This window comes from Mauremys mutica, chromosome 5 (genome assembly GCF_020497125.1).
Source record: "Mauremys mutica isolate MM-2020 ecotype Southern chromosome 5, ASM2049712v1, whole genome shotgun sequence".
In the NCBI taxonomy this organism is placed as follows: Eukaryota; Metazoa; Chordata; order Testudines; family Geoemydidae; genus Mauremys; species Mauremys mutica.
The window spans coordinates 58,471,371-58,485,136 of NC_059076.1; the positions used below are offsets into that span (position 1 = coordinate 58,471,371).

Below are 13,766 nucleotides of genomic sequence, written 5' to 3' on the forward strand. Positions count from 1 at the left end.
CAAGCTGCAGCAGCGCAGTTACGTAAGTACAGTTGTGCTGCTACAGCGCTGTACGCGTAGACATGCCCTAAGTGTCAGGCAGGGTGCAAGAGGTGGACAAAACAGACAAATAGGTTGAAGGAGGATGGGAAGATAATGTAACAAAATGAAAAGAGTTTAGCAGAACAATGGAAGTCTCGGTTGACCAATTGCCTCACAGGGGTGATTTATAGAGGAATTTAGAGGACTTTGACTTTTCATCTGTGACTATCAGATACTCTAGACTGGGTTTTCCTAAAAAAACACCTCCTCCCTTTCCTAAATATATCCTAGATATGCCACTGCATTCAGCAGAGTATCCCAGGCAAACACAGGGAATGCTTAAAGCAGGTTTGCTTTTTGTTCTTTGGAGAGGAGGGGGAAAGCCCACCTTCCAAATTAAATGTGAATTCAATTTGAATCAAGGAGTTTGGGTGACACATTGTGTCCAAAGTTTTAAAACGTTTCCAGAAAGAACAATGGTGTTCAGAACTATATACATTTGACAGGAGAGGGATCAGATATGTAGGCAAGCTATTTAACAGGTTGGGAAATAAAGGCCCTGTCCAGATCCCATAGAGTCACAGAAACTTTTCATGGACTTCAGTGGGAGTTGTATCAGGCCTGAAGTCTATCTCACAGGAGAACAAGAAAATAGATTCTGTGTCCAGAGGCAGGAGTTCTTCCAGGAAGTATCAAAGAAGACATGGACAGAGGAACATGTACAGTAAGATCAAAGACATTTTCTCCAGCATCACTGACCACAGGAACCAACATGAATATGACACGCAATTTTGACGTGCATAGGTCTCACTGTACAGGATAATCAGCCAAGAGACTCAAGTTATTTAATAATGTGTATTTAAAATCCAGTAATGTGGTTGAAAATGAACGGAGAGGAGGAAAATAAGTGGATCTTCTCCAAATATATTTTCAAATACACAACAAAGTGAAAAGTGGTAAGAATTTTAAAACTAAGCTATTTGTGATATCTTTGAGAAGTGGGAAATGACAAGTAAGTTTTTGTGGTAAGGAGTTTATTTTAATGAAATAGCAGTAACAGAAATGACACAGTGGAACCATTTTGTGTGGTCCTGTTCATATTTCCATTGGATAGACAGAGTGCTGAGTCCACCATAAGCTTTGATTGACAGCCAAATCTGACCAAATATGATTTTAAGCTAAAATATTTATTCAAAAAATTGTTTATTATTTAAATTTCAAAACAAGCATAGCATTCAGACTAAGAACTAAGCTCTTGCCAAATTTTATAGAATATATCCTTACTATGGTGTAGATTAAGTCTAACTCTATACATTTTCTCAGTGTACTATGTTGAGAAAACAGTTTCATTTTTTTAAATTTTATTTCTTAAAAAATACTAGCACCCATCCCTCAAAAGGTTGCTATTTAGGGGCAAAGCTGTACATTTTACCAAGATGCTGAATACTTTAAGAACTGAAACCTATTAAATATGTAAATAATATATTCGGCCTGATTCTTCTCTCACTAGTTTTACAGTGGTGCAGCTCCATTGATTTCAGTGGAGTGACTCCTGATTTACACCAGCATGAGAAAAGAATTAGGCCCTAAGGCAGGGAAAATGCAAGCTGCTGCATCTGGGGAAAAGAATCCAAATGTAGAAGCCCCAGCATAGGCATCCGGCTCTTCAACTTCTGAAGGTTATCGCAGGTGGCTCGGAGGGTCAATAAGTTTGGCCACCCCGTTACAGTGTTTCTTTATGTGCATCTGGCAAGGCCATGCATACTTTTGTTCAATTCTGGACATCTCAACATTAGGAAGATATGGGGAAACTGGGGGAAAAGTAGCAAATTTTTTATAAATTTCTGTAGGAGGGAAGATTAAATATGCGCAGCTAAATACGAACACTTATACTGGAAGATTAGCTGGGCTTGGCTAAAAGATGACTAATAGCTGCCTATGAGTATTTGTAAACACCAAGGTCTCGTTTGCATTTTAAGCCGCAGTCCCACACTGGCGGTGGTACAGAGGGACAAAACCCAGCAAGTGCTTGCAAAGAGGGCAGCCACTACACCAGTGTGCTTTTTGCAGTGCGTGGTCCTTCAAAGAGGGCCACCACAGAAGGCTGGTGTGTAAAGAAGTAGAACCATGGCCTGCCTCCCTTTACATCTGGATTATTCAAGGTTCTGAATAACTCCTGGAGATGTTGAGTGCCTTCAATTTACATTGGCTTCAATAGGAATTGAGGGCACTCAGTCTCTCCAGGAGTTGCTCAGCACCTTGCAGAAGACCTTAGGTCTTGTCCATATGAACACCTAGTTTGTGGCAAGCTGGGGTGTAAATCTATGTCACGCTATCCTGCTGCTCACTAAGTGTCAGCATGGACCCTGATGCCACACTGTAACAGTTCCCTGTTATGCTTTGATCTACCCCACTTTAAAACTGAAGTAGCTCAAGAGCACACTGGGGAACTGTTAGTGTGCAGCAGGCTACTGTGGGGTAGTTTTACACCTCAGCTTGCTGTGCACCAACTGTTCATGTAGACAAGCCCTTAGAGAAGGTAGTGCCACTGTGGGCACATTCCTTTCCTGTCCTAAGTGCACAGACTGCAATTGTAGAGGCCTTTCTGCATGAATCCAAAGGGTGGAGGGCATAATTTTACCTTAAGGAGGAAGAGGAAATGTTTAAGGTTTTGGCCATTAGGTACATTTAGGCTGAATGTTAGGAACAATTTCTTAATGTGAGACCTATGACCTGTGGAATAGTTTTGAAAGGGAAATAATAGTTGAAACCCATTGCCTGAAATATTTGAGTCTGGTCTGAGCAATATACAGGAGAATATACTCTAGTGAATAATTCTGCACTGGTAGGTATATGCACTGGATGACTCAATAATCCTCTGTATCTCTAACTTCCATGATTCTTTGTCACAGGAGCTGTGTCCTAGCCATAAACACTATCCTATGCATGATATTGTACCTCTGGAAACATGCCCAAAAGAATACCAGGTAGGGTTGAAAACATTTGAAATATTTGATTTTGTGGAGTAATTTCCAATACTAGAAGTTCCCCATTAGAGGGCCAGGGTCCTATCCTGCTCCACTGGAGTGAATGGGCACTTTGCCACTGACTTGAGAGCAGGATTGTACCCTGAAGATGCTATATAGAAAAAGGAGTACACCTCATGCTCTGGGTGGAATGTTCCTTACATTTGAAAATATTTTTAAAAATTAATAAAATCCTATGCTACATATCAGTTGTTAAAAATCAAATACTTGAAGATTTAACCTTTCAGTGTTTGGTAGTTTTTAAGATGTACTTTAATTTTAATCTATTGAATGCAATTGTAAAAGCCTGAGGCCAGATCCTCAATTGCTGTAAATCGGTGTAGCTCTAGTAAATTAACAGTTGTCATATAATTGAAATTGCATAGCAGAAGTGAATTTTCAACAAGCAGTGCACATAACTGCATGATAGTCACAGTGTGAATTTATGTACAGTGCCTAGTGTTTATGTTTTCTAGCATAATGTGTATATGTTTTAATGTGTGTATTTCAGATACACATCTTAGCTTTTAATAAATATATTTTCTATAGCATTGCATTCTGTAGGCTCTATGTGCTCTCACATATAAAAAATGGCTGAGATTTTCAAAGCCAATGTCCTTAACAGTACTCCAGACCCTTATGAAAAATGCGTATGAATTTTGTTTATTTTTTACTTGTGAAGGCTACTCAGGGCTTAAATTGAAAGAGAGCAAGGTGGGCTAAATACAACGGTCCCGTTTTAGTGGAATACCCACAAGAACAGAACAGAACAGAAGGGAGAATTCTTTCTGTTAAATGGTTGCTAATCAAGACCCTAGATTATTACTTTTTCACAAGTTCACTGGTTGTCTTGGAATATGTTATTAAATGTTGTTTCAAGAGGTGGGTAGGAAGTGCTGGAATGGATATCAAATTATTTTATAGGCTGCTTACTCATCCACTGCTTGTAGGTTGAAAATGAGATCCAACCTCAGTACAGTATATGTGTTTCAGAGAATATTGAAATGAAATAACCGTCAACTACATATTTTGTTTGGACAGATTTTGCATTCTGTTTTTTGTACTACAGCTCTAATATAGCCAATAATATAGCCTCAAACAACTCCTTTCTTTAAACATTTTCTGTAGACTTGGTTATCCTGCAATTAAAGAAATGTTCGTTTTTCATTATAAAACCCATTTTGAGGGGTTTTCAGGGGTTTTGAGGGAGTTCAGATAATTGAATTTACATTTTCTTGAAATGTTACAGTTAAACCATTTTCTCTAGTTCTACTTAAAGTATCAAAGAATGCCATTTTTCTGTTTCAAATACTTTTTGATTTCACTCGATAAACACGAATATTTAAAAATACTAAAATTTCTGTTTGCCATAACTGTGATCTGATGTTTTTCTATTTAAATTTCTATGTAAAAATAAAGTAAAACTGAGTTTTTAAAATTAACAAGTACAGAACAGTCTCAGAGTGTCTAGAGAATACTACACATTGACATGTTATTCTTGCTCAGATTCTAATAGCACTTAATAAAGCCAGAAACCTAGATTCTATTCTCAGTTAAAATTATGTTAAACCAATAATGTTATTAATGATGATGACTGTAGCACCTAGGAACCCCAGTCATGGACAAGGACCTCACTGTGCTAGGACCTGTACAAACACAGAACCAAAAGATGGTCCTGACCCAAAGAGCTTACAATCTAATAGACAAGAGATGACACACATGGATACACACATATTGGGGAGTGCAAGGAAACAATGAGACTGTATTGTCTAAACAGAAAGGACAGACATAGGGTGAGGAAATGCGTATAACACACAAGCAGAGCAAACAATATGATGGCAGCAAACGTCATGTTAGGTCCATGATTTATTTTCTTTCTTTTTCTTTGTTCTTTTTTGGAGGGAGGGGATCAGCTAAATCAGGACTTCTCAAACTGGGAGTTGTGACCCCTCAGGGGGGTCACATGGTTATTACATGGGGGTCGCAAGCTCTCAGCCTCTGCCCCAAACTCCGCTTTGCCTCCGGCATTTACAGTAGTGTTCAATATAAAAAAAGTTTTTAATTTATAAGGGAGGGGTTGCACTGTGTGCTTGTTGTGTGAAAGGGATCACCAATGCAAAGGTTTGAGAACCACTGAGCTAAATGGAAAGAAAAAGGAAGGGATGAGGGAGACAAGGGTAGGCGAGGAGAGGGGCAGGTGTGGAGTAAAGCTGGGGTGAAGAGACTGTGAGGGAAGGGGAAAGTTGGAGCAAACAGCCAATCAGCACAGGGCAGAGAAAGTTTGGACTGGAGTTTCCAGAGTCCAAAGGTATCAGCTTTGGCTGCTTCTGGTGCTATCGGCTGGAGTCTCTGTCTGACTGCTCTCCTGCAGTTTGCCTGTAAGATCATAGCCTGGGATGGTGAGGAGGCAGTCTAGGCTCTAGTGTCCCTAGCTTGGGGTGTCTCTGCTGCATAGTTCTGGGTCCAAGGGGTTCCTGGGAGGAGGGGTGGCCCCAGTGAAAGGCCTAAACACCATTCAAGTCTCATTTGAGACTTCAGAATAAGGCTTACATGTTGCATAGGCCTTCTGCTCTACTCTTTAAACAGGGATGAATTTCAGCCTGTGAGTTTAATGAGTATTAGAACCCAGATTTCCAGAGGTGAAATGTATTGACCCTTCATGCCCCAGGGCATATGGATGGAATTTGCTCCTTATGGAATTTTGTATAGTAAAATGTGCTTTAGAGTGAGATTTTCAAAAAGTGCTCAGTGCTGGCCTAACTCGGCTCCCATTTTCATCAATGGGAATTCTACTACTGACTTCACTGGGAGCAGAGTTAGGTGATGTTTAGCACTTTTGAAAACACCCATCCTTACTCTCTTTTTTCATATGTAATTCTGTCTGGATTTGTGTCCTGTCTTTGATCAATATTAGCACCATAAGCACTGCTTGGATGTTTCTGCTTATGTAAAAACATGTTACAGTTATGCACTTCCTGACTGGCTGCGCGGATTGTTCATTCTTCGTAGGTATTGAAGAAAAGAGAAAACCTGTTACAGGTAATTGTTAGGCTGATTCTTAAGGCAGCTTCTTGAAATGTCAAATGCTACAGCAAGCATGTCAGGCAAAGGATTACTTAAATTTACTTTATTTAAGAGAGTGTTTAACGAGGCTTTATAAAAACACCTTACAGATCTAAATCAGTATTTTTTAAAGCATTCCACCACGACAGTGGACCACCCAATAACAGTGACTGGAAGCCTCAGCAGACCCATCCTTAGAGGGCTAAGTATATACCCTTAATTTTATAGAGAGCTTAACTGTATTTTAGGTTATTACCTCATGCTCCAGAAAACACCTCAGTATTTAATAAAAATGAAGGTAGAACACTGATGTAGTTAAAGCATTTAGCAAAATCATAAAATAACTATGCTTCACTATAAGTGAGTGTTTAGAGTTCATTTGCCTTTAACATGTACTCTGTTATGTTATAGTAGTTCATAACTGTTCACTGAATCAATACTTAATATTCATTTACATATATTGACAAAACTTGAGAATGTGAGTCCAAAGGTTGTAACTCTACCAGCCATGAACTGACTAAGCAAGTTAGGCTCCTGAAACACAGCATCATGCTCTACTTCAGGGGTCTCAAACTCAAATGACCCCGAGGGCCGCATGAGGACTAGTGCATTGGCCCGAGGGCCGCATCACTGACACGCCCCCTTGCTGCCCCTGGCCCCACCCCCAATCCACCCCTTCCATGAGGCCCCGCCCCTGCCCTGTCTCTTCTCCACCTCCTCCCCTAAGCGCGCGCAGTTTTAATAAATATATACACTCAGTAATGCACCTCACTCAAAGGACAAAACACGCACTTAGATTTACTGCCTAAGGCTCTGGGAGGGAGGTTGGGTGGGGGAGGGGGTCTGGATGCAGGCTCTGTGCTCGATGCAGGCTCCAGGCTGCGGCAGGGGGTGGGGGTGCAGGCTTTGGGACGGAGTTTGGGGATAGGAGGGAGTGCAGGGGTGAGGGCTGTGGGGCTGAGGGCGAGGGGTACATGATGCAGGAGGGCTCTGGGCTAGGGATGTGGGTTGGGCTGTGGGGTGTGGGCTGTGGTTGTGGGGTTCATGATGCGAGGGGGCTCAGGGCTAGGGAAGAGGGTTGGGCTGTGGGGTGAGGGCTGTGGATGAGGGGTTCATGATGCGAGGGGGCTCAGGGCTAGGGAAGAGGTTTGGAGTGTGGGTGAGGGCTGTGGATGAGGGGTTCATGATGTGGGGGCGCTCAGGGCTGGGGCAGAGGATTAGGGTGCAGGGGGATGAGGGGTTCATGATGTGGGGGCGCTCAGGGCTGGGGCAGAGGATTAGGGTGCGGGGGGATGAGGGCTCTGGCTGGGGCTGAGGATTAGGGTGCAGGGGGATGAGGGGTTCATGATGTGGGGGTGCTCAGGGCTGGGGCTGAGGATTAGGGTGCGGGGGGAATGAGGGCTCTGGCTGGGGCTGAGGGTTTGGGGTTGGAGAGGCTCAGGGTAAGGGCAGCCTGCCTTGCCAGTACTGGCGGAGGGCAGGCACTAGGACCCTGCGGCAGCAGACAGCAAATCTGCTGGGAGCCCTCCGGGCAGCAGGCAGGGGAGAGGCGCGCTGCGTTCTGTCAGGCAGGGACGCAACACAACGCGGCGGAGGGGGGGGAACACGCGGAGGGGGGGTGGCAGGCGGGGGCTGGGACCTGCTCCAGGCAGGGTCGCGGCGGCCGGGGGAGACCTGCGGTGGCCGGGGCCGATCCAGGCAGGACCGGGGGGGGGGGGGGGGGGGGCGGGAAGAGACCCAGCTCCAACTATTGCTGGAGCAGGGCGCCCAGCCCTGAATATTGCTGGGCGGGCCGCATGTTTGAGACCCCTGCTCTACTTCATCTTACTTCCATTCATTCTAGAGTGCCCAAGCCCTCACTCAGGCAAAAGTGACTATGGAAGCCTTATTCCAGGGGGTCTCAAACTGGGGGTTGTGACCCCTCGGGGTCCATGAGGTTATTACCTGCAGGGTCACAAGCTGTCAGCCTCCACCCCAAACCCTGCTTCACCTCCAGCATTTATAATAGTGTTAAATATAAAAAAAAGTGTTTTTAATTTATAAGGGAGGTCGCACTCAGAGACTTGCTGTGTGAAAGGGGTCACCACTACAAAAGTTTGAGAACCCCTGCCTTATTCCTTCCATGCTCAGTCACTCAGTTACCCGGGTATAACTCCAGAGTGACTCCAATGATTTCAAAGGAGTTTGGAGAGTTTTACTTGAGTAATGCCTGAGTAAGGGATTGGGACTGTAGGAATTCAGGAGACATATTTAAAAGTAAAATAGATTATCTCCAAAGTTAATTAGGACACCAAAGCAAGACAGCAGCAGCAAATAGTGACCCTCCTATCCAGAGTTAGGATTGGGACTAGATTCACAAGGAGAACTTTGGCATCCAACTGCCAGTGTAGATGCCTAAGGCTGACATTTAGGTGCCACTGGCATTCACAAAACCACCACTCAGCTGCTGCTTAATACAGGCACTTATAGTCCCTAGGCCCCTAAGTTTCCACTAGTAAAGTCCTGTAGGTCCCTAAACGTATGCTGGTTGGTATGTGCAAATATGCCTAAATCCTCACACTGCCAAGCAGCTTGGTGACCAACTCCCAGTGGGATTCACAAACTAGACATTCCTCTACCTGCTGGGCCTGATCCAGTAGGCATGCTCAGAACAGGGACTTGCTCCCAGAACTCCCATCTCCAAGGTGATTACCTAACTATTCAGCTACGTGAGGGTATTCTGTGGTCGGTTTCTCTCAGTCTCTGCTGTTGAAGCTGTTCCATTGTGTATGGAATACTTAGTCATTGGGCCAGAAAGAGCATGAGAATGGCTCTATAACCAGTGGTTAATGCACTCACCTGGAAAGTAGGAGACCTTAGTTCAAGCCCCTGCTCTAAATCCATCAGAGTGGGGATTTGAATCCATGTTTCCCACATCATGTATGAGGGCCTTAACCACTAGGCTATTGGTTATAAAGGGGGACGGCACCTCCTCCTGGCTGTCTATTTTTGTGGGTTAGGTGTTCTCCAAGTTCAGACATCTTTGGGAGAACTTAGTTAAACTTACTTTTATATTAAGCTGTGATTGCTTCCACATCAGTATCTAGAGGTGGCTTCTTGGATACTGGCTCAAAATGACAATATATTTTCCTTCAGACCGCCCTGTCCCATTCCCACGGCCAATTAAACAAAAGAATCCAACTCTCCATTGCTCCTTCCAAGATGCTCTTTTATGGTTGAATTTGACTTGCTCTTTAATGAGGATATCCAAAAAGTCTCTAGGGTTCCTTAAGATCTACAGCATTGGGTTCTGACTCATATTCATCTTTGTTGCTTACAGGACATGGTGTGTTTGTGCTGGCATTAACAGTGCCTTACTTAGAACCCAGTTCTACCATCCAGACTCACAGCAAATGGTGCCATACCCTGTAACTAGTCCAATTTACTTCATGACATGTTAGTAAAAATGCCTGAGCCTTTTTTACACTGTCCATTTAGGACTGACACCATAGCTGGCTGTGGCTTTAAAACTGATCCTAATTTTTTGAGGTGTTGACTCACCCTTATAGTGAGAACTTGATTCTCCCTTAAATTAGATCAGGTTGAGATTATTTGCTGCCACTCATGGTGATTAATAGGTAGCTCTCCATGGTGTTCCAGTTTCTTCAGTCACTGATTTACTACGTATTGAAAAGCTCATGCATTTTACAAGTAGATTTTGGCGTTCCAGATATTTGGCTGCTCACAGTCTCTAGCGTACAAATTGACCTCAAGCCCAAATTCTGCTGCTTCAGGTGCTCCCTCTAAAGTTTCACTTCATAGATGTGTCCATGTTGTAACTCAGAAAAGTATCCTGACAATCACACCTGGCCTGAAAGAAAGCAAAACATCCCTTCTTAAAAAATCCTAGTGTATTAGTAGACTAGCCAGGAACTAGTATCATATGATGGGCCATTTAACAGGTCTTTCCCTCCGCACCCACATCCTCAGAAAGGAGGTGATATACTGAGTGAAGAAAATAGAGAGAGAAGTAGAACTTTATAGGAAGAGATCCTTGCCCAGACGCAAGACTTACTTAACTTTTAAATCCCTCATTATTAACCTGTTTTTTTCTGGGTCACAGAGCAGACTAATTCTCAGATTAAGCAGAATGTTGCCTGGTTATTAACTACTTTGTTAAATCAAATATCTATCTTAGTACTAGGCACAGTGCCTCTCATTTGGGTATGCTACCACTATTCAGTATCCAGAACTAAGACGGCTAGTATGAATGTTTGGTCTGTTCTTCTAGAGTTGTTTGAAGACTGGTTGTGCTTTAATCTTCAGAACTAAATGCTATAATTTAGAACCCTAGGAGAATATTGGAAAGAGAAAAGTTTAATATTAGATATTTTAGGGTTGGATAATGTACTGGGTACTTCTGAGAAGTGACAAAAGCCTGTATATGGTGGAAGGAATTAGAAAAAATGGTATCAGTAACAAAGTTGATAAAAATATATTACATTTTCTGATAAAATAAATACTAGTGAAATGTTCAGTCTGAATTTTAAGAGCAAACACTGAAGTGTGGTTTTCTTCAGTACAGTGATTTTGCTGTTTTATATATGTTGGATCCTGCAGTCAATGGGAGCTTTGTCCATGTAAGGACTGCATCTGCAGGATCAGGCCTGTTATGAAAGCGATATTGGGTACTAAATTTGGCTGGAAACATCTATTCAACCAGGTCAAAGAAAAACCAGTTTGCCCCTTCATTTTTCACTATTTTATCAGCAAAGCTATATTTTAGTAAATATAAAGTATTCACACTGATACCAAAGTAATGCATGCTGTTGCATTAAATTATATTTCATTGTATTATTAAAAATAACAAACTGGCTTTAATCAATCAGATTGAATAAATGGCTGAACGTTACACAGACAAAAATGTAAACAGAAAAGCAAGCAAAACATTTCAGGCATTCACAGAGACGGAGTTTCTTCCTTCATACTAGCACCAGATTTTCAAAAACTGGCCTTTTGTTAGGAACCTGCAAGTGGAGTTCTATACTTCTAATTAGTTGTGGGTTTAATTAAAGTCCCTTGGCATGTAATTACTTTTATTTGCACTCAGGTACTGAAACGTCCAAGTGGAGTTAATTATTCCTGAAAAGTTGTCTGTGTGCCCAGTTAAAGCTGGACTAGAAATGTTGCCTGATATCTGAATTACCTAATATTGTATCAAAATCTATTGAATACTAGCTCTGCACTTTGTAAGTTAATACTTAAAAGTACTGTGGCTGCGAATCCAGTGGAGGCAGGAAAAGTAGAAATGGAGAGAGATTGTTTCCAGATTGGACATTAGATTTGTGCCTCCCCGTGGAAATGCTGATACTGAGCAAACATCTAGTGTGAAAAAAAATCCAAACCTATTCATTTTATCCTATTGCTGCACATAAAGGATTGTTAACCTCATTACTTAAGCATAACACCAATCTGTGGAAGGAGAAATTGAAGTGCTACTCTCTGATACATTCTAAGCATGTCTTAGAAATTGACAGCAAGAAAGCAACTGTTGATTGAGGGTGAGGACTTTAAAGCTGAGGGTAGTGGTGAAGATGATTTTTCAGCTACATTAATCTCTTCTCCTGGAACTTTGAATATTGATAGCCAGGTTCCTAGCACTCCCCATCTCAGTATTCTGCATACTGGTATCCACCATAAGGACCCCTTCCTCTGTTGTGCTTGGATGACAAGTATCGGAGCCATTAAACTGTATGAACTTACTTAAGAGTATGTGTGGGCACACTTTAGGAAAGATGTGGACAAATTGGAGAGTCCAGAAAAAAGCAGCAAAAATATAAAAGATTTAGAAAACATGACCTATGAGGAAAGGTTAAAAAAAACTCTTGAGAAAAGATTACTGAGGGGGGACCTGGTAACAGTTACATTAACAAATACATTAAGGGCGGTTACAAAGAGGACAGTGATCAATTATTCTCCATGTCCAACCAATCTAGGACAAGAAGTAATCTGCAGCAAGGAAGATTGAGACTAGAAAGTGTCTCCTAATATCTAACTATAAGGATAGTTAAAGTACTAGAATAAGTTAACAAGGGAGGTTGTGGAATCCCCACCATCGGATGTTTTTAAGAACTGGTTAGACAAACATCTGTCAGGGATGGTCTAGGTATACTTTGCCCTGACTCAGCATGGGAGGATGGACTAGATGACCACTCAAGGTCCTTTACGGCCCTACCTTTCCATGATTATTTACATGGCACCACATATGTGCAGGGTACTTTAGAGACAACTTTCTTTTTAAAAAAATGATAGCTCTTTGTCCAAGGAATTACAATCTGAAAGCCCAGTTTTACTCTCACTGGCATCAATGAGAGTTTAGAGTTGAGTCCAATGAGAGCTCTAACCTAGACATAGAGCACATGGAATGCCAATAAGCAGAGTGGAGGGATGGGGGATGGGAAGGAGTGGGTTCCAACAGTAAAAGACCATGAGATATGCTCTTTGTTACATACGTATGCCTCTCATTAGTTCCTTTTCCTGCACTTGTTGCCACTGCCTGCACCTTTTTCATTCTTAAATGTTCATTCAAATTTGCTAACTGAGTCTGAAAAGAGGGTAGGAGTAGATGGCACTCCTGTTACTCTTCTTCCCACTAGGTTAATACAATGAAATCTAAATCTGGAACACTTCCAATAGGCAATGCTTGTCTTTAGACAATCACTTTCAGGTATCTCCAATGTGTCCTGTACAATTTCATTTGACTTTAAAGACCAGTGTCATGGGGCATTCTACTCACCGCTAGGGGCACCTCCTTGTAGCCACGTCTGGGGTGGCCCACTCTTCTGCTGCTAGCCCTGCCATCTATCTCTCATTCCCCGTGACTCAAGCTACTCTGTCTTTGTGGTTTAGCCCACCAGCCAGATCACTACACTCTTCTGCTTCCAGGGTGGTTTGGGGTGAACACCCCATCACACCAGCCTCTACTAAGAACTGATTTTTGCTGATAGCTTTGAAGTACTTAGCAACACTTTTTATACTGCATTTTAAAATGGCTCTTATTTTTATTTAGTAGTTTAGCACTATTACAATTGATGGGCCCAATTGTCCCATCTGTTGGACAACACAAAGTATGGAAAAAAGTGGAATATGCTCTGAGTGCTTAATATAAGTGGGCAAATTATCCAAAAGCAAGAAGTCTTAGTATGCTGTCCCATGAGCAGGCAGTAATGCACAACAGCTGAGCACAAGTCATAATGGCTGAAATTCACCCAAGAGCAGGGAGCTAGCTCAGGGCCTATGTATCAAAGAAAGGGCCTATCTGGAGGGCTTAGGTGGCATTTAAGAAGTGCATAGACCTTGTGTTGGTTCCCCTTTCATTCACTGTGCACAGAAAAATGGGGAGTAATCTGGAAAAACAGGACATGGCTCCAGTCTATAGGAAAGTGATATTCCAAAATACTAAAGGGAGTTATTGTTCTTGCAGAATGGCTCTGTATAACTGATCCAGAGCACAACCTAATAGGTGTTGCTGCAGTGCAGATTAAGACCACACATGGCATTTCAGGAAAAAATGAAAAGTCAGTTCAAACCCAGCCATTGTTACACCTGTGCATTAAATCAACAGGACTGAACATCTGAAACCAATGGTCTTCTAGCTTCCCCTTATAACACAACAGT

At 42.3% G+C, this 13,766-nt stretch overlaps 1 protein-coding gene across 2 annotated transcripts in view; it reads right to left on the reverse strand.

The window, feature by feature from the left end:
• Positions 1-9,387: 9,387 nt before the first annotated feature.
• ANAPC10 (anaphase promoting complex subunit 10) overlaps positions 9,388-13,766 on the reverse strand; it is a 96,428-nt gene continuing 92,049 nt past the window's right edge. For both annotated transcript variants that reach the window (XR_006580065.1, XR_006580064.1), the window contains one exon: positions 9,388-9,960. The gene's annotated coding sequence lies outside the window, so the exon portion shown is untranslated. The remainder of the gene's footprint in view (positions 9,961-13,766) is intronic.